The 24297-nt window shown below is 40.9% G+C and overlaps 2 long non-coding RNA genes and 1 pseudogene across 3 annotated transcripts in view; 1 reads left to right on the top strand and 2 right to left on the bottom strand.

Moving 5' to 3' along the window:
- Nucleotides 1-24297, bottom strand: part of LOC306640618 — a 395158-nt gene that overhangs the window by 264754 nt on the left and 106107 nt on the right. The gene's annotated exons all lie outside the window — the stretch shown is intronic.
- Nucleotides 3546-20077, bottom strand: LOC306640623. The gene is made up of 3 exons (XR_013757834.1): nt 19280-20077; nt 19211-19232; nt 3546-3707 (listed from the first exon to the last, which is right to left on the bottom strand). It is a non-coding gene; the product is annotated as an uncharacterized lncRNA (long non-coding RNA).
- On the top strand, nt 8497-9959 carry LOC306640164 (conserved oligomeric Golgi complex subunit 3-like; annotated as a pseudogene). Its single transcript has one exon. The product of its transcript is annotated as a conserved oligomeric Golgi complex subunit 3-like (transcript).

Here is a 24297-nt window from a genome sequence, read left to right as displayed (position 1 = left end):
GTAAATTAACTTGAAATAGTAAGGCATCACCAGTAGGACAGATAATGTAAACCTCAATTAGATAAAAGGGGGTGAATAACTGTAAAGACATAGACATTGAAGTTAAAGCCCAGCACTTTTACTTTATGACTGGTGGGACAGCTTGCTGGATGGTTAAGATGAATTTAGTGACTGAGATTAAATACAGAGGCCAAGAAAAGTCAGTAACTGGTCAATTTGACCAGCTTGATCTTGGACACCTAGTAAAACAGATAAAACTGAAATACAGCCATTCTTGGACATTTAAAAGAAACAATAGTTAAATGCAACTGTAAGGCCCCCAAAAAGGAAACCCCAACTCTGTCCCATGGATGGACGGCAACCCCAATCAACCGCAGGAGGCATCACTTGATGCAAACCGCAAGAGGTGTTTACTCCAGCGCACTGGGACCCAACTCGAGGAGTCGAGTCCCTGGCAGAAAATCTTGTAGGTTTATAAAGGCAGAGACCACACATCGGGAGGGGTCGCACATGAAAGGGAAAAGGGGGACAAAGCTGCCGGGAAATTTCAAAGGGGGTCTGGGTTTGATGATAACATACAACATGTTTCACAATGTTTTACAACAGGGCGTAGATTCTGGTCAATAGTTTCTGGCAATCATACTCTTTGAGCACTATCTGGCTATCTAGCTCAATTTACCCTTTTATTCTCTGTTTGGGGCTGTTTCTTGGAACAGCTTTAAGGGCTTTGTTCCCATTCCTGGGAGGGTGACCTTAGGGAGTTGAGATGACTGGGAGGGTGACCTTAGGGAGTTAAGATAACTGGGAGGGTGACCTCAGACAGCTTAAAAAAATGTCCATTCTTTCATTTCCCCATTTTCTTTTATGGTAAGTTCTAATCATGGAACTTCTGTCTCTATATACTCTTCTCCAAAGCTATTTCCTTGTGGAGGGACTGGTATTATTGCCTGAGCATTAGTACCTGTGCAGCACTTACTCTTTCCCTGGTGAAGGTGAATAGGCGATTTCAGGCAGGCAAGAGCCCAGGGGGCACCAATTAGCAGCCCCTTGTTTGCAGTCCTTAATAAACAGTCCTTGATAAAGGCAGGTAAATTTGGTAATCAATGGCCTCTGGAGATCCTTGATATTCCATTCTTCCAGGGGCAGTCTCCAACTGGCAGAGGCAGATGACCTCATGGCTTCATTTCCTTGATTTGACCCATCCCCTATTTCTACACTAACTACCTATTCCCAATTCTGGCTTCATTCCCCCCTTTAGCTTTAGGAACCCATAACTGCTTGTTAAGGAAATGAAAAGGGGCGTCGGTCATTCTGGCTGCTTCAAAGCTGAATGGGGGCAGCGAGGGGCAAGCAGTTTGGAGTTCCTTCTTTTTTAAAAAATCGGGTCAATCGAGGGGTCCCAGGAAGAACGCTGGTTGGGGAAGAGCAGGTTGTAAAGTCATCTGGGGGTGGCTGCTTCTATGATAGAAGAACCAAAAGACATGAGTACTGAAATGAGATTAGTACAAAGTAAATGTTGCAGCATCTGAAACATGCCACTGAGTATCACGAAAATGACAGAAGTTAATCTCTCACCAGGAGGTGAAAGAACTGAGAAATTGTTCCCTTAACTAGGCCTAGCAAAGGCTGGAGCGGACAAGGCCTTTATTTGGAGACTTTAACATTGTCATAGATGTCCCCAAAAAATAGAGTTAAGCTACTTAATGTCATCTGATTTTGTAAAATATCCCTTTATTGGTATAACCTGTGTTTAGTAGAGATCTCTATACTTCTGTTACTTAGAAATAGATAATCATACTGGCAAACATAGATTAAGTCTACCTGGGTAGCTTAGGAAGGTCTGCAGGCCTTAAACTGACTAAAAACTTCTGACTCTGGCAGTTTCTCTTGATAGTTATCAGGCACATTTGCTGAAAAATCTTTCTCTCATTTGTAGATTCCAGTCTTTTTTCTAGTGGGCTAGTACAAGTGTACATCTTAAGTTACATTTAACTATTACTTCCTTTAAATGCCCAAGAATGGCTATATTTTGGTTTTAACTGTTTTGCTGGGCATCTAAGATCAAGTTGGTCAAATTGACCTGGTTCCTGTCTTGTTAAAGAGTCAGCTGAGTTCCCACAGGGGTCACTCGTACAGAACTTAAGAGCGGCTCCTTAGCTCCACCAGTGACTTTGATTAGGCAGGGTCTCTTGATGAGGTGACTTCCTTTAGAAGCATCAAGGGATGTTTCCCCTTTTCCATGACCCTCCTCTGCAGCAGATGCACTGAGTGATTTTTCATCCTCTAGTCTCAACAATCTCCTTGATCAGGAGGTTGTGTGACCCAGAGTTGCAACGCTCCTTAGAGAAGTTCTCTTATTCCCTGGGTTCAGGCTGACGTTGAGGGCAAGACCCAAATATGGACTTTTCTTGACCTCTGTATTTAACTCCAATCTCTAAGTTTGATCTTAATTATCCAGCAAGCCAGTCTCACCAGTCATAAAGTCTAACTGGAGTCTGCATTAGTACTGGAAGTTACCACTATCTATTCTATAGGTGATGTCTTAGTATCATAAGTTACCTAGGTTGTGTGTTCTTGAAGCAGCTACTTCTGCAAAACATTAACAGGTAATTGTTTTACAAAATGAAATTAGCAAGAGTAAAAATATATTCAGCTTGTATAATAGCTATCTTGAATTTTGATTGAGAACTACATTCTATCCCCTATTTGAGATCACAGTACTTTTACAACAAGAACCAATCTTTTGACTACAACTTTAAATAAGCTGAAGTCTGACTTATTTTGGAGTCACTTTAACATGCAGTAAGGTGGGAGGCAGAGCCTTATCTCAGGTAAGGTGTAGCTCTTTACAGATCTTAAGTGTTCTAATTCTGATGTTGATCTTTGCTTCTTCCTTAAATATCATTAAGTAGTTTACATATACTGTTTCCTGAGTCTATATAAACTTTATAATTAACACAATTTAACATAGTATCTAAAACATGAATCAAAGAAAGGCTGAGAGAGCTTTTAACTTTCCTTTTCTGATTAAGTCGCAAAATGTTTTCATGTTTCTTTCATGTTTCACAATATTAACCTTTAAACAAATCAGATTCTAATGTTTAGAAATACATTTACATTTGAAATTCTTTATCCCAGTGTAAAAAGTAACAAATTTTACATATACCCTATTGATAGCAGGTCCTATAATAGAACATTAAATGATAGAAATAAATCCCCAATAAAATTTACTCTTTATAAGTTTAAGATTACCATTACAGACAAGTTTAATCTGAAGGATAGCAGAGCTTGATAAATTCCTTGCTTTAAAAACTTGTGGTCCTGAAAAATATGAACACATTTAATATACAACTAGTGACCATTTCACAAATACCTTGACACTTTTATCTTACCAAATTGAGTTTTTAAAGAGAAATGTATACTCTGTAACATAGTACAATACTCTATAACAGTTTTTTAACCATAATTGTATACACCTCAATTTTTAAGACTAATTGTTTTAAGAATAAAACTTAATAGACATAAAGTTAAGAGTAAAGTTAAGAGTAAATTGTCATTTTACCATGTCATTCTACCATATAGATTAAACTTTGGTTTATATCAGAACGTTAGTATTTCACCTTAGGAAAAACCTTCAATAGTTTTAGCTGTCTCACATACATATAACCAACTTAGTTACACACAAACTTGTTGAAACTTGCCCTTTACTTACACAGACTTTCTTAGCACTTACTTAGACCCTCATGTATTTCATCACACAAGCACTTTCTTACCCAGAAACATTTCCTTTTTCCTTTTACTAAATATATTTCCATACCCAGAACCTTTTATTTTCTCTTTCCTATTTGTTGACCCCTTTTTGTTCACATTCTGAAACAACTCTTATGAAATTTCTGAATTTAGATAAATTACTCTATTTTAATAAGATTAAATATTCTGTTGTTTATAGTACTCTAATTGAAACACAGTTGAAACTTTTGGGACCCTTTGTATATAGAATTGCACTTGTTAGGACATAACTCTTAGTAACCTTGTTTTTAGTTTAGTGATGACACAAAGCAAGTTTAAACCCTTTTATTTACCAACCTATGAAAACACCAATAATGTTTAAGTATGATACCCCATGGAATTTAAGGAGTTAAAAGTACTCGATGTTATTTAACAATTAGCATTTTAACTTTGTAAATTAATCAGATGTCTCTAAAAACACATTAGAGTAATCCCATACATGTTAACTCTAATTCACTTATTCTGTAAATACTAAGATATCAGACAAGTGTACAGTATTTGCTGTCTCTTTCCTGTTGAAGAAAAGTCCTAGAAACAATTGATATTAGACACTTTATTAACATCAATATTTTATTAGCTTGACCACCTAGAGACTTGAGTTATTTTCAAAGACATTTTACTTTTATTAGTTTACCCAATTTGAACCTTTTTAAATCACGTGAATTGAAAGTATCCGGATTCATTTTTAAATCTTAATTTTAGGAGCACTCAGTTTTGATACAGACAAAACATGACATTAGACAACACAACATACAAATAACACAAAATCAAGGCCTTGTAACTTTATAGGTGAATCTCCATTGCAATGTAACAGATGTTCAAAAACTCTAGTTGAATAAAAAATAGAAGTGATCAAAAAATCATGATCTCAAAAAATCATATAATTAAAAAAACCAAGAGTCCTGGAAAAAATCATACGGCAGTTGATTACTTTATCAAAGTACCATAAAATTTACTTTGCTGGAGTTTTAAAGACTCTTTTTACCTTTTCTTTCCCTGGGTTTGAGACTGGTCTCCTACTGAGCCTTTAGGCTTCTTTTATTTATATTTCAGTGCAAGCCTGGACTGAGATCTGGAAGGATCTAACAGGTTTTAACAGAAACTCTGTGTCTAAGGCATTTTAGCCACCTCATCAGGACAGGTTGGATATTAAAATTATGAGACCTTATTTCTCATTACTTTTGAGACTGAAGCTACTTTGCTAAGTTACCCTTCAGGGCTGTCGGGAGGGGGAGTCCAGAGAAGGAACCTTTGGGGTCCACCCGAGAGTAGCCCGGGCCGAGAACCCCACAGTTGTTCCAACCCTTCCTCCACCTCCGCCACAAACACACAACAGAATCAGAACCAGATACAGACGGGCGCCAATCTCTGATCCACCAATTGAACCCCATCAGCGCCCTTACCGACGGAGACTACCAGGTGTCCCTGGCTCTCCTTCCACCCTTAGGGCGTCCCCCAGGGCTGCAACCTGTGGTCCCCCAGGCACGTCCACCGACCACTGTTCAGCCACTCTCACGAGTCACCGAACGGCTGCCACCGAAACCAAAAGCACGCTCACAGAACCAGACCAACTAACAAAACACAAGACAAAGACAGACAACTTCGGGGTACCCCTTCTTACCTCCAAGGTCGACTCCCCGGATGAGTGGGGGCCATCTTATCCCGGATGAGCCCCCAAATGTAAAGCCCCCAAAAAGGAAACCCCAACTCTGTCCCATGGATCGAAGGCAACCCCAATCAACCGCAGGAGGCGTCACTTGATGCAAACCGCAAGAGGTGTTTACTCCAGCGCGCTGGGACCCAACTCGAGGAGTCGAGTCCCTAGCAGAAAATCCTGTAGGTTTATAAAGGCAGAGACCACACATCGGGAGGGGTCGCACATGAAAGGGAAAAGGGGGACAAAGCTGCCGGGAAATTTCAAAGGGGGTCTGGGTTTGATGATAACATACAACATGTTTCACAATGTTTTACAACAGGGCGTAGATTCTGGTCAATAGTTTCTGGTAATCATACTCTTTGAGCACTATCTGGCTATCTAGCTCAATTTACCCTTTTATTCTCTGTTTGGGGCTGTTTCTTGGAACAGCTTTAAGGGCTTTGTTCCCATTCCTGGGAGGGTGACCTTAGGGAGTTGAGATGACTGGGAGGGTGACCTTAGGGAGTTAAGATAACTGGGAGGGTGACCTCAGACAGCTTAAAAAAATGTCCATTCTTTCACAACCTAAGACATACACTTGTGTTAACGCCCCTAGAATAAATAAAGACTGGAATCTACGAGAGAGTTTCTTAGGCAGATGTACCTGCTGACTTTCAAGAGAAACTTCCAAAATTAGGAGTTTTTTAGTCAGTTTAAGGCCTACAGATCCTCCAAAGCTACATAGGTAGGCTTAATCTGTCCTTGTTAGTATGATTATCTAGCCCTAAGTCACAGAAATATAGAGATATCTACTAAACACAGGTTATACCAAGAAGAGGATTGGTTATGCAGTCACTGCCAATCAAAAGCTAGAACAGCAACTCCAGAAGGCAGTAGAGGAATCTGCTGCCCCCTGACATCCCTGCAAAGGTGAATAACATTTATTGCTCAAGTTTCCTTGCAGAACAGTCGAGCACTAGATGTGACAGCAGACAAAGGGTAAACACACCTCTTCCTGAGAGAATGCTGCTGCTGCATCATTGAAACCGGTCTAATGGAAGCAACGTCAAAACTCTCAGATGTCTAAATAAAAGGCTGAAGCAAGAAGAAACAAATGACCCCTGGCCAGGATGGCTGAACTCCACTCTTGTCACCTGGATGACCCCTACCCTTACTCTCCTATTTGTCATAGGATTTCTGCTAATGATTGCTCCCTGTCTTCTCAGGTTTGCCCAGAACCACATAAGTGAGGTTTCCAGGGTGACCTACAACCAGGTGCTCCTACACTCCTATAGCTGCCTCCTTACTGACCTAAAACCTGAACTTTTTTCTCCCCATGATTCCCCCTAACATGCAGGAAGTAGCCAGAGGGACTCCTGCACCCTATATGACCAAAAAGTTCGGGATGTTAGGTTGGGAATTTAGGGGACTGTAGGTGGCAGAGCTGAGCAACTGGAACAAAGGCCAGCCCACCAAAGGTGACCATCAAGTGGGCTAGAAAGTTCCACTGAGTCTTCACATCCACCTGTCACTCAACAGGACCCCTTCCCATCCCAGCACATAAAAACCCTGGGCAGTCAGGGCCATGTGCGATTTTCTCTGGGTCCCTATACCCCAGGGGGCTGGGAAATTTTCCCAAGAGCCAAATTCCAATAAAGCTTGCTCTGGCCACTTTCTGTCTGATTTTATTTGGCTGCTAAATGTGCTCGCCAAGCCTGCCTAGCCCACTGAGCCCGCAGAGTCCGCCAAGCTTACATTTGGTCCCACCGCCAAACTTCTGAGCTTTCATCCTTCTCATTCAAATCCCAGTTAGGATGGTTTCTGGGAACTGCCTGTGCTCTATATGGTTAATAGCATAATTTTCCAGGTGAAGTCAAATACCTGGCATAAGTTTTGAAACATCTCAATACTTATTAGGATCCTCCAAAAACCTCCCTAAATTTGTTTTTGTCTGTCTTAAGTTGGGAGGATCCCCTTCTCTTCCTCCCTTAGTAGACGATTCCTCAAGGCTTTCTCTGCTCATGGTAGAGATTATTGATGTCAAGCATGGTAGACTAAAGGACTCTCTGGAGGGTGAGGGGACATCTATTGGTTCTTAGGCATATAATGCTCTTTGCTTGGAGGGTCTCATGGGAGGGGTTTATAAATCCCTCTTGCAGCTTAAAGAGAACAAAGTGGGACATTTAAGCACAGGAACAGTAATGGGGAGACTCTAGAAAGACTAGTGAAGTTTAAATATGCGAACAAAGGGAACCTGCGTATTTTCATACTAATTGTCCTATGTCTTTCTCTTGATCCTACCATCTGAATGCTTATTGTCTGATCTGCGAGCAAAGGGGAAACATCGTGGAGGCAGTGGATGTGGGGTGTGTGTGCTGTACGGCCCCTACAGAGGCAAAGGTAATTGGCGCTTTCCCTCTGTGCCATTCATCTACCAAACACCCTGGATACCACTTAGGGTGGTTGGGAGGGGGAGGCTGGAGAAGGAGCTTTTGGGGTCTGCCTGAGAGTTGCCCAGGCCAGAGAACCCCACAGTTGTTCCAACCCTTCCTCCGCCTCCATGCATCCTGGGTAGGTCAGGACTAGGGACACTGTGTGCACTCCCGGCCTGGGCAGAAAAGTAGGAAATGGCTTTGGTGGATTCCACCATGCCTGGTCTGCCAGAGCAGGTGATTGGAACTTGCCTAGGCCGGGAACTTCTCATCCGAGTCTTCAAGGATGGCAACTGCACTAGTTGCATTTAAGTAGCCAATGGATACACATTTTACCCTCCAAAAATAGACAGAAATCTGCACCTCAAACAGATGTGGGGTGCATGGAGAGAGAAGCTTACCTACCTCGTTTGACGTAGATCTCGGTAAAGGTTGGCCACTCCGTGGAGCAGAGTGTAGTAAACTTACCCTTCTTTAGGTGGTCTACACTAAAGTTCTGTCCTCTGTCCCATCCCAGACCTCTGAGAAGTGACTCAGGAGGAAAGTCTTAGGAGTTACCTGAGCCTGTCCCATAATAATGAGGAGAAAAGAACCAAGCAGACCAAAAAGAATGAGGGAGGCAATCCACATAATAAAACAAATTTCCCCTACATTGTCTGTGAATAGTGAAGGATTTATACCTATGTTGGCCAAGTTAGATGATTGTATAACATATATCTCATCTCATCCTAATTTTAAAGATTACCCTGTATATTTACTGAAGTTTAAACAGTGTCTTTCTAAAGCTTTGCACCTCATGAAGACATATACTGTGAATACACTACAGACCCTCACAAATCAGTTGCTAAAAAGGGATCCTTCATCTGTACCTAATGCAGACAATGCCTTCATACTATTTTATGTAAAATTTCGAGCTGCTGCCCCCAAAGTCCAAACTCTTATTGAACAAATAGAACAACTATCTGAAAAAATACCTGAATACCAGCAACTGCTTAATGATATCCACCAGTGTTACCTTGATCAGCGGGAGCTCCTTCTGGGCCCTAGTATTGCCTGTACTGTGACAGAGTTAACCAGCCAAAATAACAGAGATCATTGTGCCTTGGTTTGAAGTGGCTGTGCCTTTATGGTCCATGTATGCCAGGATGAGCACCAACTTTACAATGAATTTTTCACAAAACCGATATCAAAATTAGATGAGCTTTTGGAGAAACTGTGTGTCATTGTATGATGTCTTCAGGCCACTGATAATTCATGTTATTCACTTAGAGACTCTGTCGGAACTTTGTGGGATTCTTAAAAATGAAGTGCTTGAAGATCATGTACAGAACAATGCTGAACAACTGGGGGCATTTGCAGCTGGAGTAAAGCAGATGTTGGAAGATGTACAAGAGAGACTTGTGTATCGAACTCACATCTACATTCAGACAGACATCACGGGCTACAAACCAGCTCCTGGAGACCTGGCGTATCCTGATAAATTAGTCATGATGGAGCAAATTGCTCAGAGTTTAAAAGATGAACAGAAGAAGTTACCTTCAGAAGCTTCATTTTCAGATGTTCAGCTAGACGAAGCAGAGTCTAATAGTCTCACAAAATCTGGCTCAACAGAATCCCTCAATCCTAGACCACATACCACAATTTCTCCAGCAGATCTTCATGGAATGTGGTATCCTACAGTTCGAAGAACTCTTGTCTGTCTCTCCAAATTATACCGATGCATAGATAGGGCGGTGTTCCAGGGATTATCACAGGAAGCATTGTCTGCGTGCATTCAGTCTTTACTGGGAGCATCAGAGTCTATCAGCAAAAACAAGACTCAGATTGATGGACAGCTTTTCTTAATTAAGCACCTTTTGATTCTTCATGAACAAATTGCTCCATTTCACACTGAATTCACCATTAAGGAAATTTCCCTGGACCTCAAGAAAACTAGAGATGCAGCATTTAAAATCCTGAACCCTATGACTGTTCCAAGATTTTTTAGGCTGAACAGCAACAATGCCTTCATAGAGTTCTTGTTGGAGGGTACTCCTGAGATAAGAGAACATTATCTTTTTTTTTTTTTTTTTCCCCAGTTAGAAAAAGCTTCTTTAATTTAATTCAACTAAAATTTCTTCAAAATAGTTTATAGTTTTACAAAGCTCCAAGGCTCCTATTATAGTTACTAATTAATCTTTATTTCCTTATTTAGATATTTTATACTTATATAAGGTATAAAGGAAAAAATTATAGAAATTATTTTTAACAGATCATTATATAATTAATTAAAAGAGGAATTGGATTAGTAAGTGGCTTTAGATGGTGATAAAAAAAAAAAAAAAAAAAGGCAAGTTCTTGACCTCAAGAAGCTTGAGGTTGAGATGGGTCATACTTGCACAGACACTTAATATTTTAAGTATTTTCCTTAGAAAATACCCTCAGTATTTTCCTTAGAGACCTGAGCTATCTATCCATCAACCAGACTAGGGTGGAGGGTGAGACGATGTACAGGATATTAAGTGTAGAAGAGCTAAACAAGTAGGAGTTGAGGACTATTTCTGTCAGAGAGAGTAACATGTACCAGGGTGGGAGCTTTTAAAAAAAAAAATAAGGTATACTGGGGAAAGCAAATAGTTCTATTGTGGTTGGAAATTCATATGGAATTTGAAGGAGGGCTTTATATGCCTTACTAAAGAGTTTGAATTTCATCTTTGACATAAGGAGTATTGATGAATTTTGAGCAAAGAAGTGGGAGTGACACAATCATGTTTACATTTTAGAAAAATGATTCTGTTATCAACATCTAAAATAGCGAGGAGTTTAGATTGGAGATAGAGAATGCAGTGACTAGTTCATTGAAATTACCTACATGTTATCTGAAGGTTTTAAACTAAGGCAGTGAGGTTAGAGTCCACACAGCAGATTTCAAAAACATTGATGAGCTCTGATTAAAAATACTTGATGAATGAATTGTGGAGGAATAGAGAGAAATGAAATGCTTCTTAGGTTCCCGAATGACTGCCAGTTAGTATCACAGTAGTACTACACAGTTGGTAGTACTGCTAACTAAAATGGAAAATTCTGGAGATACACGGATGAAGGGCATGTGTATTACAAGCTGTCAGTCTCAAAATTCAAATGCCTATTTGAATCAATTGCTAGGGAATGTTATTGAGCAGTATATTGGACGATTTCTTCCGGTTTCACCGTATGTTGCAGATGTTGGACAACATCCTGTTTTGCTGGCACTGAGGAATTCAGCCACAATTCCATCGATATCATTGCTAAAGAAATGCATTGTACAAGTTTTAAGGAAATCCTACTTTGCATTTAAAGGTTCAGCACCCCCTCCTCGCTTAGCATCCATTTTGGTCTTTATTCTCCAACTCTTCAAAGAAACTGAAACAGATGTTTATGATATTGAACTGCTCCTACCTGGCATCTTAAAATGTTTGGTGCTGGTCAGTGAACCCCAAGTTAAAAGGCTGGCCACCGAGAACCTGCAGTACGTGGTAAAAGCCTGCCCAGTGGGGTCAGAGGGAGAACCTGCCGCCCAGCTGACTTCTGTGTTTAGGCAGTTTATCCAGGATTATGGTATAAGATACAGTCATCAAGTTTACAGCATTTTAGAGACAGTAGCAATTCTGAAGCAGCATGTTGTCATCTCCTTGATTTCTACCCTCACTCAATCTCTGAAGGATTCAGAATTGAAATGGGGCCTTGGCAAAAATATTGAACAAAGGGAAGCCTATAGAAAACTTTTATCTCACCTAGGCCAGATGGGACAAGATGAGATGCAGAGACTGGAAAATGACAAGACATGTGATGTTTTGTGAGAACATTATCTTGATTCTAAAAAAGATGTAGACCGGCATCTGAAATCGGCCTGTGAGCAGTTTATTCAGCAGCAGACCAAGTTGTTTGTAGAGCAGCTGGAGGAGTTCATGACAAAGGTTTCAGCATTTAAAACAATGGCCAGTCAGGGAGGCCCCAAGTATACCCTCTCACAGCAGCCTTGGGCGCAGCCAGCAAAGGTCAATGACCTTGTGGTGACTGCCTATAAGACAATAAAAGCAAAGCTGCCTTTGACATTGAGAAGCATGTCATTATACCTATCCAATAAAGACACTGAGTTCATCTTGTTTAAACCTGTTAGGAATAACATTCAGCAAGTCTTCCAGAAGTTTCATGCTCTGTTAAAGGAAGAGTTCAGCCCTGAAGACATCCAGATCATTGCTTGTCCTTCCATGGAACAGCTGAACCTCCTGCTCTCAGTTTCTAAATAGCAGGCTGGTGGGACCGTGTGTCAGCGGTCTGTCTGGTGGGAACGGGAGGAGAAGTCTTGCAGCCTGCCAGGACACTGAGGAATCCTACATGGAATGTCCCCAAGAACCTCAATTGCGTGCTGCTCAGTGCTGACTCTAGAAGGAAACATTAAATGTTCAAAGATTGGTGTTTTCCTTTTAAAAACATCAAAATGCCAAAGATTAATTGGTGAACAGTGATAACTGCCTTATTTGTGGTGATAAGAAATATTAAGTTTTTAAAACAGCCATGGGGGCTCACAGTGAAATGTTTCTTCACAAAAGTTGTGCAATAAAAATAGGTTACAATAAATAGTGCAAAGAACTTTACAGAAATCCAGCTACTAAGAAAGCTGCTAAGGGTAAGGTTTGTTAATATGTGAAACATTGCAACACTTTTAACCACCGAGCATTCCACAGTGACTATTTTTTTACTTCCAGAAATCTTATTTCTATACTCTATTTAATGTAATGTTTCTCCTGTCATTTTGAAGTTTAGTTGGGAGTAGATTGGTTGCTTCTGAGAATGCATCTTGCTTTCCTGGAAATTCAGGGCGTTATTGTTCTCCTTTTGATGTCAGGTGGTTGAAAGATCCAGGACCTTGGGTAAGGCCCTGCATCTCTACTCTTTGAACTGCTTAGATGCAGAGTATTCCAAAGTGGGGAGCTGCAGCCTTCTGGCATAGACAGGTGTGGTATCTTTAGTGTGAGTCTTCACGGAGCCATAGTTAGTGAGTGAGTGGGAATTACCGATGAGGTGTCTTAAATTGCACATAAAAACATGAAGGGAGCCTGATGTATAGGATGAGCAGCATGCCTTATGAATGAAGCTTGGGGTCACCAGCCTTCTGCAAGCCACCTTCGACTTCAGCCATTCTTTGAAATGCGAACACTTGTCGTGTGTGTTTTCAGCCACCTGTGCCGAGCACCAGTCTTGTGGATCTCTAGCCCTGCTACAGCGGGACATGTTTTATCCACACACACAAGTATACAAACACTGCCCACCCTTTAAAACCACCATACCATATCAGGGATCACCACTTGTGCACATCTGTAACTGTTTCTACAAATTTCTCTTTGAATTTGGAGTTGGATTGGTTCTATCTGCTGTTAAAGTAAATGTAGCCTGTTGCTTGGTTCAAAAAGAATTCTGAGTTATCCAAACCCTGGAGGTGGGACACCTCCAAAGGTTCCGGAATGGGGCCAACAGCCCTGTGGTGCAGGTGGCGTGACTGTAGCAGTGCTCCTCGTGTGCTTAAAGCAGGCTCTTGCACAATGTGGGTCACCTGCCCTGATGTCTGTCATTTGTAACAGGTCATCCATTTTCAACCATGTCAGTAGTAGATATTGCTTGATAGAGCTTGATACTCTTTATGTTTTGGGAAGGTAGAAGGAAAGAGGGTCTATATTCTTTCTTTTCCATGAAATGAATGAATTAAGAAGATTGCATTTACTTCCACTTACTCTTTTAAATACATGTTTAATGAAACTGTAAAATATCCAGTTTGTGTATTATATGTACATTTGATTTTTAAATAGCCTTTCCAAAGAAATGAGGGCATGATTATTGTACAATACTGTGATGTAGTTTGATGTACAGAGCAGATTTGTTCAAGATAAGAATATTTAATAGCACTTTTTCTTGTGTTTTGATCTTTTGTTTCTGAAACACTCAAACACCTTACAAAGTGCTACGTAGGTGATAGTGATCCAACTTGTTTGCTAAATGAATATTTGTTTAAATCTGTACAGTTTCAAATGTTTACTTATATAAAGAATGTACATACTTTCAAAGAATTAATTTAAAATGCTTTATATTATTTGGCTAGAAATTGCTGTTTTTAATAAATGAATTTTTTAAAAAATAAAGATTTTTGCTTCCTAAAAAAAAAAAAAAAAAAAGAAAACCATCTGCCTCTGGAAGTTGGAGACTGCCACTGGGAGAATGGAATGTCAAGGATCTCTCAGAGCCCATTGGTTACCAAATTTACCTGCCCTTATCAAGGACTGCAAGGGAGGAACTGCTAATTAATGCCCCCTGGGCCCTTGCCTGGCTGAATCAGTTTGGCCAGCCCCCTGCCCCATCTGCTTCTCACTTTATGCATCTCACCTGCAAACCCAGGCCTAGTCACATAGGCAGGAAGGAGAGATAAGTGTGGAGGGAACTGGAGGACAAAAGAGACCTTAGCCTATAAAAGATGTAGGGTGGGCTCACTTCTGGGGACTTTAGAACATCAGCCATGGGCTCCTTCTCCCTCCCAGGACAAGTCTGTATTATTACTACTGTTACCTAAAACCTGCTTAATATGCTTGGCTTGGCGTGCTTCTCTAGTGTTCGAACTTCAACATTAGAGGGAGCAGAACTCATCACCCATAAGTGGCAGTATCAGTAGGACCGATGCATAAATGTGACCCTCGGGAAGAGCCCTATGCATGACTGTGACCATGCCAATGGGCCCTATTCATGACTGTGACCATGGAAAAAGGGCCTATGCATGAGTGTGACCCTGGGGAAAGGACTATACATGACTGGGAATCTGGGGAAGGCCCTATGCATGCATGTACCCTGGAGGTGGGCCCTAGACAAAACCGTGACCATGGAAAAAGGGCCTATGCATGAGTGTGACCCTAGGGAAAGGTCAATGCATGATGTGACCCTGAGGCAGGGCCTATGCATGACTGTGACCATGGGAAGAGCCTGTGCATAACTGTGACTCTGAGGAAGGGCCTCTTCATGACTGATATGGGAGAAGGATGGATGACTGTGACCCTGGTGAGTGGACCTATGCATGACTGTGAACATGGGAAGGCTTTATGCATGACTGTGACCCTGGGGAATTCCCTGAATCTATTGAGACCCAGGGCAATGCCCAGAGACTCACTGAAACACTTAGAAAGGCCACGACCCCATTGACATCCTGGAAAAGGCTTCAGAACCTGTGAGACATTGAGAAAGGCCCATTTACATGACCTGGGTGGAGGCTGTGAACACCACTGAGAAGAGAGAACACTAAACACAAAACACTGGGGAAGAATTGCTAAGAACCTGTAGACAGCCCTGAGTTCTACTGACATTCTGGGGAAGGCCTGAGTCCCAGTGATACTCTGGGAAATGTTCTGGTCTCTCATGACACCCTAGAAAATGCTCCAAGCCCCTATGCACACTTGGGGAAGGCACTGAACCTAACTAAGACCCTGTAGAAGGCTGTGAGATCTTCTGAGAAACTGGGGAAGGTGCTGAGCCCCATTCCAACACCAGGGAAAGCAATGAGCACCAGTGCAACCCTAGAATGGTGCTGAGCTCCACTGAGGACATAGGTAAGGCCCTGGGATGCACTAAGTCCCTGTGAGGGCCCTGAACCCAGAGTGCATGTGAGGAAGTTTCTAAGCCACATTGAGATCTGGGAACTTCACTGAGACTCTGAAAAAGTCTCAGACACAAACTGAAATTCTGGGTATGGCCATGAGTCCCACTAAGTCCCTAAGCAAGGGCCTGAGCCCCATGAAAAACCTTGGGAATATTCTGAAATCCACAGAGACCCTGAGGAGGTCCAAGAGCCCAAGTGAGTTCCTCTGGAAATGGAAGTAACCACTGAGACTCTGGCAAAATCCCTGAATACTGCTATTGATACCGCCGTTTATCGGTGACGAGTTCTGCTCCTTCTAATGTTGAAGATTGAACACTAGAGAAGCACGCCAAGGCAAGCATATTAAGCAGGTTTTATTTAAAGGTAATAATACAGACTTCTCCTAGCAGGAAGAAGGAGGCCATGGCTGATGTTCTAAAGTCCCAAGAAGTGAGTGCACTCTCCATCTTTTTATAGGTTAGGGTCTCTTTTGTTCTCCAGTTCTCTCCCCCTTATCTCTCCTTCCTGAGGACATGACTAGGCCTGGTTTTGCATTAAGTGAGAAGCCAAGGGCAGGGGGAGGGCCAAGGTGATTCAGGCAGGCAAGGGTCCAGGGGGCATTAATTAGCAGCTCCATGCTTGCAGTCCTTGATAAAGGCAGATAAATTTGGTAATCAAAGGGCTCTGGAGATCCTTGACATTCCATTCTTCCAGGGGCATCTCCAACTTCCAGAGACAGATGGCTTCATGGCTTCATTTCCTCAAATTGACCCAATTTCATATTTCTACACTAACTACCTGTCCTTAATTTTGGCTTCATTCCCCCCTTTAGCTTTAGGAACTCCTAACTGCTGTAAGGAAAAGATAGGGAGTGCCAGTCATTCTGGCTGCTTTGACGCTGAAAGAGGGCAGTGAGGGGCAAGCAGTTTGGAGTTCCTTTTTTTAAAAATCAGGTCAATCTAGGGGTTCAAGGTAGAAGTCTGGTTGGGGAAGAGCAGGTTGTAAAGTCATCTGGGGGTGGCTGCTTCTATGATAGAAGAACAAAAAGACATGACTACTGAAATGAGATTAGTACAAAGTAAATGTTGCAGCATCTGGAACATGCCACTGAGTATCATGAAAATGACAGAAGTCAATCTCTCACCAGGAGGTGGAAGAACACAGAAATTGTTCCCATAATGAGGCCTAACAAAGGCTAGAGAGGACAAGGCCTTTATTTGGGGACTTTAACATTGTCCAGATTATCAGGAATGTAAACACAACATTTAACTCTTAATGTTATAGATGTCCTCAGAAAATTTAGTTAAGCTACTTAATGTCATCTGATTTTTGTAAAATATCCCTTTATTGGTATAACCTGTGTTTAGTAGAGATCTCTATACTTCTGTTACTTAGGGATAGATAATCATATGTGTAAGGAATTCCTGGCTTCCCCTACCACCTGTCAATCTGTGTTAGCCCGCCTCTCACGTTACAGTAATTTCTGGCTTACGTTGCTTTCTGCCTCCAGCATTATGTCCCACTATGTCATTGGCCCATCAGTCAGTCTGTAAGAATTCTCCTCCACGATTGGTTCCTCTCAGCTCGCGAAGTTCCTATTTCCGAGACGAGCCGTCCGCCATCTCCCTCTTTGCTTTTTCTCCCTTCCCCCGTGCAGACGTGAATTCGTCTGCACAAATAAATGGTTCCTTGTATGACACCTGTATCTGTGGAGCGTTTCTGGGAGCTAGCGACGAACCATGTTGCGCGCCTCTTTTTCCCAACCTAACAATATGAGCAAACATAGATTAAGTCTACCTGTGTAGCTTAGGAAGGTCTGCAGGCCTTAAACTGACTAAAGACTTCTGACTCTGGCAGTTTCTCTTGATGGTTATCAGGCACATTTGCTGAAGAATCTTTCTTTCATTTGTAGCTTCCAGTCTTTATTCTAGTGAGCTAGCACAAGTGTACGTCTTAAGTTACATTTAACTATTATTTCTTTTAAATGCCCAAGAATGGCTGTATTTTGGTTTTAACAGTTTTGCTGGGTGTCTAAGTTCAAGCTGGTCAAACTGACTTGTTCCTGTCTTGTTGAACAGTCAGCTGAGTTCCCACAGGGGTCACTCGTAGAGAACTTAAGAGCAGCTTCTTAGCTCCACCAGTGCCTTTGGTTAGGCAGGATCTCCTTGATGAGGTGACTTCCTTTGGAAGCATCAAGGGATGTCTCCCTTTTTCCATGACCCTCCTCTGCAGCAGATGCACTGAGTGATTTTTCATCCTCTAGTCTCAAAAATCTCCTTGATCAGGAGGTTGTGTGACCCAGAGTTGCAACGCTCCTTAGAGAAGTTCTCATGTTCATGCGTTCAGGCTGAGTGAGGGCAAAAGATCCAAATACTGGTCTATCTTGCCTTCTGTATTTAATTCCAATCTCTAAGTTTTATCTTAATCATCCAGCAAGTCAGTCTCACCAGTCATAAAGTAAGAGTACTGGGCTTTAACTTCAATGTCCATAACTTTACAGTTATTTACCCTTTTATCTAACTGGAGTCTGTATTAGTACTGGAAGTTACCACTATCTGTTCTATAGGTGATGGCTTATTATCAAAAGTTACCTAGGTTGTTTGTTCTTGGAGCAGCTACTTCTGCAAAACATTAACAGGTAACAGTTTTACAAAATGAAATTAGCAAGAGTAAAAATATATTCAGCTTGAATAATAGCTATCTTGAATTTTGACTGAGAACCACATTATATCCCCTGTTTGAAATCACAGTACTTTTACAACAAGAACCAATCTTTTGACTATAACTTTAGAAAAGTTGAAGTCTGACTTATTTTGGAGTCACTTTAACATGCAGTAAGGTGGGAGGCAGAGCCTTATCTCAGTTAAGGTGTGGCTCTTTACAAATCTTAAGTGTTCTAATTCTGATTAATTTTGCTTCTTCCTTAGATATCATTAGTAGTTTACATATACTGTTTCCTGAGTCTATATAAACTTTATAATTAATACAATTTAACGTTGTATCTAAAACATGAATCAAAGAAAGGCTGAGAGAGCTTTTAACTTTCCTTTTGTGTGTCAAAGTGGCAAAATGTTTTCCTGTTTCACAATATTAACCTTTAAACAAGTCAGGCTCTAATTTTTATAAATACATTTATATTTGAAATTCTTTATTTCAGTGTAAAAAGTAACAAATTTTACATATACCCTATTGATAGCAGGTCCTATAATAGAACATTAAATGATAGAAATAAATCCCCAATTAAAATTTACTCTTTATAAGTTTAAGATTACCATTACAGATAAGTTTAATCTGGAGAATAGCAGAGCTTGATAAATTCCCTGCTTTAAAAACTTGTATACCTGGAAAATGTGAACACATTTAATATACAACTAGTGACCATTTCACAATTATCTTGACAATTTTATCTTACCAAATTTAGTTTTTAATGAAAAATGTAGACTCTGTAACATAGTACAATACTCTAACAGTTGTTTAACCATAATTGTATAAACCCCAATTTTTAAGACTAATTGTTCTAAAGAATAAAACTTAATAGACATAAAGTTAAGAGTAAATTAGTTTCTAAGAAATCCTTGTGATCTTACCATATAGATTAAACTTTGGTTTATATCAGAACATTAGTATTTCACCTTAGAAAAAACCTTAAATAGCTTTAGCTGTCTCACATACATACAACCAACTTAGTTTCACGCAAACTTGTTGAAACTTGCCCTTTACTTACACACAGACTTTCTTAGCACTTACTTAGACCCTCATGTATTTCATCACACAAGCACTTTCTTACACAGAAACATTTCATTTTCCCTTTTACTAAATATATTTTCATACCCAGAACCTTTTATTTTCTCTTTCCTATTTATTGACCCCTTTTTGTTCACATTCTGAAACAACTCTTATGAAATTTCTAAATTACTCTATTTTAATAAGATTAAATATTTTGTTGTTTATAGTACTCTAATTGAAACACAGTTGAAACTTTTGGTACCCTTTGTATATAGAATTGCACTTGTTAGACATAACTCTTTGTAACCTTGTTTTTAGTTTAGTGATGACACAAAGCAAGTTTAAATCCTTTTATTTACTAACCTATGAAAACACCAATAATGTTTAAGTATGATACCCCATGGAATTTAAGGAGTTAAAAGTACTCAATGTTATTTAACAATTAGTATTTTAACTTTGTAAATTAATCAGATGTCTCTACAAACACATTTGGGTAATCCCATACATGTTAACTCTAATTCACTTATTCTGTAAAAACCAAAATATCAGACAAATGTCCTGAACAGTATTTGCTATCTCTTTCCTGTTGAAGAAAAGTCCTAGAAACAATTGATATTAGACATTTTATTAACATCAATATTTTATTAGCTTGACCACCTAGAGACTTGTGAGTTATTTTCAAAGACATTTTACTTTTATTAGTTTACCCAATTTGAATTGAACCTTTTAAATAACATGAATTAAGAGTATCTGGATCCATTTTTAAATTTTAATTTTAGGAGCAATCAGTTTTGATACAGACAAAAGATGACATCAGACAGCATGACATACAAATAACACAAAATCAAAGGCCTTGTAACTTTATAGGTGAATCTCCATTGCAATGTAAAAGATGTTCAAAAATTCTAGATGAATAAAAAATAGAACTGATCAAAAAATATAGAATTAAAAAAAACAAGAGTCCTGGAAAAATGATACAGCCATTAATTACTTCAGTAAAGCACCATAAAATTTACTTTTGCTGGAGTTCATGTAAGACTCTTTTTACCTTTTTTTCCCTGGGTTTGAGACTGGTCTACTGAGCCTTTAGGCTTCCTATTTACATCTCAATGTAAGCCTTGACTGAGATCTGGAAGGATCTAACAGGTTTTAACAGAAACCTTGTGCCTAGGGCATTTTAACCATCTCATCAGGACAGGTTGGATGTCAAAGAAAATTATGAGACCTTATTTTCCATTACTTTTGAGAATGAAGCTACTTTGCTAAGTTCATCACTGAGATATGCCATTGGTTATTGAGCTGCCTATGGCTGCTTTATCCAGAATTTATTTTCCCCTTTGGGACAAACAGGTTAAATCTTGCTTCACAGGTAAGCTGAGGACAGGAGCTTGAAGTAAGGTCCCTTTTTGATATTCCTGTGGCAGAATATTGTCCTATAGTGGCTATTTTCTGTAGTATTGAACCTGTTGATGACATAATTAAGCTTTATTTTTTGAGATTCTTTAATTCCTATTAGCTAAGAAGTTTAGGAGTTCTGCAATGGCCTTTTGACATTCCTCCTGGGTGGAGGCACATAAAGGATGTCCTTTACTTACTGGAGAACAATCACAGATCTTTTATCTCTGAATTTTGTTAAGTCCTTAGCTAAGGTTTGTCTGGAACAGGTGAGGGTCATCTAAATCCTGAGGCAACACTGTCTAGGTTAGTTGAGATACAGTATCTGGTTCCTCAAAGGCAAACAGAAATTGCCATTCAGAGTCTAGCATAGACAGAAAAAAGTCATCTTTTAAATCTAACTTAGTAAACCAAGCAGCAGTTGGAATCCTAGATAAAAGTGTATGGATTAAGAACTACAGGGTGGGGGAAATTACTGCTTCATTATTCTAAAGTTTTGGACTAGGCAGTTTGCTTTTTAACTCCTAAAATGGGTGAAATGAATGGGCTATTGCAAGGCATTAAACGTTTCTATCAGTTTGACTAATCTTTAATAAGTCGTTTTTCTTGCCTATATGTTCCCTTTTCTTTCTTTTTGATGTCTATAAAAATGGAAGATGCAAGCTCGAGAAGGTCATCTGAGGATTGATCAGGGCCACATGCCAATTTTTGTAATTTCCTCTAAATATTTGGGGATGACTAAATGATAAATGTGTACCTTAAAAGTAGGTGGCCCTTTATGGATTCAGGATTCAGAAACTTGCTTTCCTAAGTCTCTCCTTGAAAGTAGCAGGACTTTCCTGAAGGCTGCAGAATAGCTTTTTTAGGCATCTTACTCATTATTCGAATCCCAGTTAGGATGGTTTCTGGGAACTGCCTGTGCTCTAGATGGTTAATAGCATAATTTTCCAGGTGAAGTCAAATACCTGGCATAAGTTTTGAAATATCTCAATATTTATTAGGATCCTCCAAAAGCCTCTTTAAATTTATTTTTGTCTGTCTTAAGTTGGGAGGGTCCCCTCGATTTTCCTCCCTTAGTGGGCGATTCCTCAAGGCTTTCTCCTCTTGATACCGCTCTTTACCGGTGACGATCCCTGCTTCCTCAGGTGTTGAAGTATAACGCCGGAGAAGCGTGCAGAGGCAAGTGTAGAGTGGAAATGCAGCTTTATTAAAGAAAAGTAAAAGCAGACTTCTCCCGGGTGGAAGAAGGGGACCCAAAGGCGGAATCCATGGGATGAGCAAATCTTGTCCTTTTTATGGGTTTTATTCTCCCATTCTTTCCCCCTTATCTCTTTTCTTCCTGCCTATATGACTAGGTCTGGTTTTGCATTAAGTGAGAAGCCATGGGCAGGGGGAGGGCCAGGGTGATTCAGGCAGATAAGGGCCCAGGGGGCACCAATTAGCTGCCCCTTGTTTGCAGTCCTTGAAAAAGGCAGGTAAATTTGGCAATTAATGGACTCCAGAGATCCTTGACATTCCATTCTTCCAGGGACAGTCTCCAACTTCCAGAGGCAGATGGCTTTATGGCCTCCATTTCCTTGATCTGACCTGATTTCCTATTTCTACACTAACTACCTGTCCCCAATTCTGGCTTCACTCTCATGGTAGAGATTATTGATGGCAAGCATGGTAACATATGAAAGGCACTTTTCTTGATCATTTGCAATTTAGCAGTATGCAGGCTAGTGGTGAACCTGGCAATACTGTTGAGAGAGAAGCTCCCTTCTGAGTTATTAGGGATGTCTCCCTAACTTTGAGCTTCCTTATCGTCCAGAAAAACCCATCTCTCACTACCTGGATTGCCAAAGTTATTTCTGGCCTTCTTCGGCAAAGTGCTAGGGTCCTAGTTTGCCCTGTGATAGAGACCCTGGGAGGATTCAGACTTCAGGGCATTACTGCTTTCCTCCTGCCACTATAAACTCTTAATTATGAAAACGATGACAAGAGTAAAAAGTGTGACTTTTGTCTATCTTTTTGCCCTGTAGACTAAAGGAATCTCCAGAGGGTGAGGGGACATCTATTGGTTGTTAGGCGTTTAACGCCCTTTGCTTGGAGGATCTCACGGGAAGGGTTTTTAAATGCCTCCCTCTTGCAGCTTAAAGAACACCATGAGCACATTTAAGCACTGGAACAGTAATGGGGAGACTATAGTGTCTAGACTAGTGAAGGCTAACTATGCGAACAAAGGGAACCTGGGCATTTTCATACTAATCATCCCAGGCCTTAATCCTACAGCTTGAATTCCTAGTGTCTGACCAGCAAGGGAAGGGGAGCATCCAGGAGGGACTGGATGTGCGGGAGTGTTGTGCACTGTGCGGTCCATATGGAGGCAAAGGTAATTGTCGCTTTCCCTCAGTCACTTTTCCCTCAGCCATGTCTACCGATCACTCTGGATACCCCTCAGGGCTGTCTAGAGGGGGAGTCCAGAGAAGGAACCTTTGGGGTCCACCTGAGAGTAGCCTGGGCCGAGAACCCCGCAGTTGTTCCAACCCTTCCTCCACCTCCACGCATCCTGGGCAGATCAGGACTAGGGACACTGTGTACTGGCGGCAATTGCGCTCCAGGCCTGGACAGAAAAGTAGGAAATGTCTTCAGCAGAGTCCAACATGCCTACAGAGCAGGTGATTGGAAATTTGCCTGGGCCAGGAAACCTTTCACCCGAATCTTAAGAATGGTGGCTGCACTAACTGCATTTAAGTAGCCTACGGGTGCCCATTTTGCCCTCTAAAAATAAAGAGACAGAAAGATGCACCTCAAACAGATGTGGGGTGTGTGGAGAGAGAAGCTTACTTACCTTGGCGTAAATCTCGGTGGGACCTCCAAATCTGATACCGCCGTTTACCGGTGACGAGTTCTGCTCCTTCTAATGCTAAAGATTGAACACTAGAGAAGCAGCCACGGCAAGCAGATTAAGCAGGTTTTATTTAAAGGTAATAATACAGACTTCTCCCAGCAGGAAGAAGGGGGCCATGGCTGATGTTCTAAAAGTCCCAAGAAGTGAGCGCACCCTCCATCTTTTATAGGTTAAAGTCTCTTTTGTCCTCCAGTTCTCTCCCCCCTTATCTCTCCTTCCTGCCTACGTGACTAGGCCTGATTTTGCATTAAGTGAGAAGCCATGGGCAGGGGAGGGCCAAGGTGATTCAGGCAGGCAAGGGCTCAGGGGGCATTAATTAGCAGCTCCTTGCTTGAAGTCCTTGATAAAGGCAGGTAAGTTTGGTAATCAAAGGGCTCCGAAGATCCTTGACATTCCATTCTTCCAGGGGCAGTCTCCAACTTCCAGAGGCAGATGGCTTCATGGCTTCATTTCCTCGAATTGACCCAAATTCCTATTTCTACACTAACTACCTGTCCTTAATTCTGGATTCACTATGATCTGTGGAAGACCCAGAGTTCTGCGTACATACTGGAGAAGACCCCCAAAGCTACTGCGATTCTGGGAATGATCTGAGTAACACTGAGACCCTGGGCAAGGAAATGATCCACACTGAGACCCTGTGGAAGGCCCTGAGCACCACTGTGACCTCAAAAATGACACTGAGTATATGAAATATAGTATTTAGTCTTATCTGGGATATAAGACTCCATATTATTTATTTTGAGGTTCCCAACATGTATCCAAGCACAGCCATTTTAACTATAGCCCCTCT

The sequence above is a fragment of the Sciurus vulgaris genome (assembly GCF_902686455.1).
Source record: "Sciurus vulgaris genome assembly, chromosome: 11".
Taxonomy (NCBI): Eukaryota; Metazoa; Chordata; class Mammalia; order Rodentia; family Sciuridae; genus Sciurus; species Sciurus vulgaris.
This window is presented reverse-complemented; position numbering and strand designations above follow the sequence as displayed.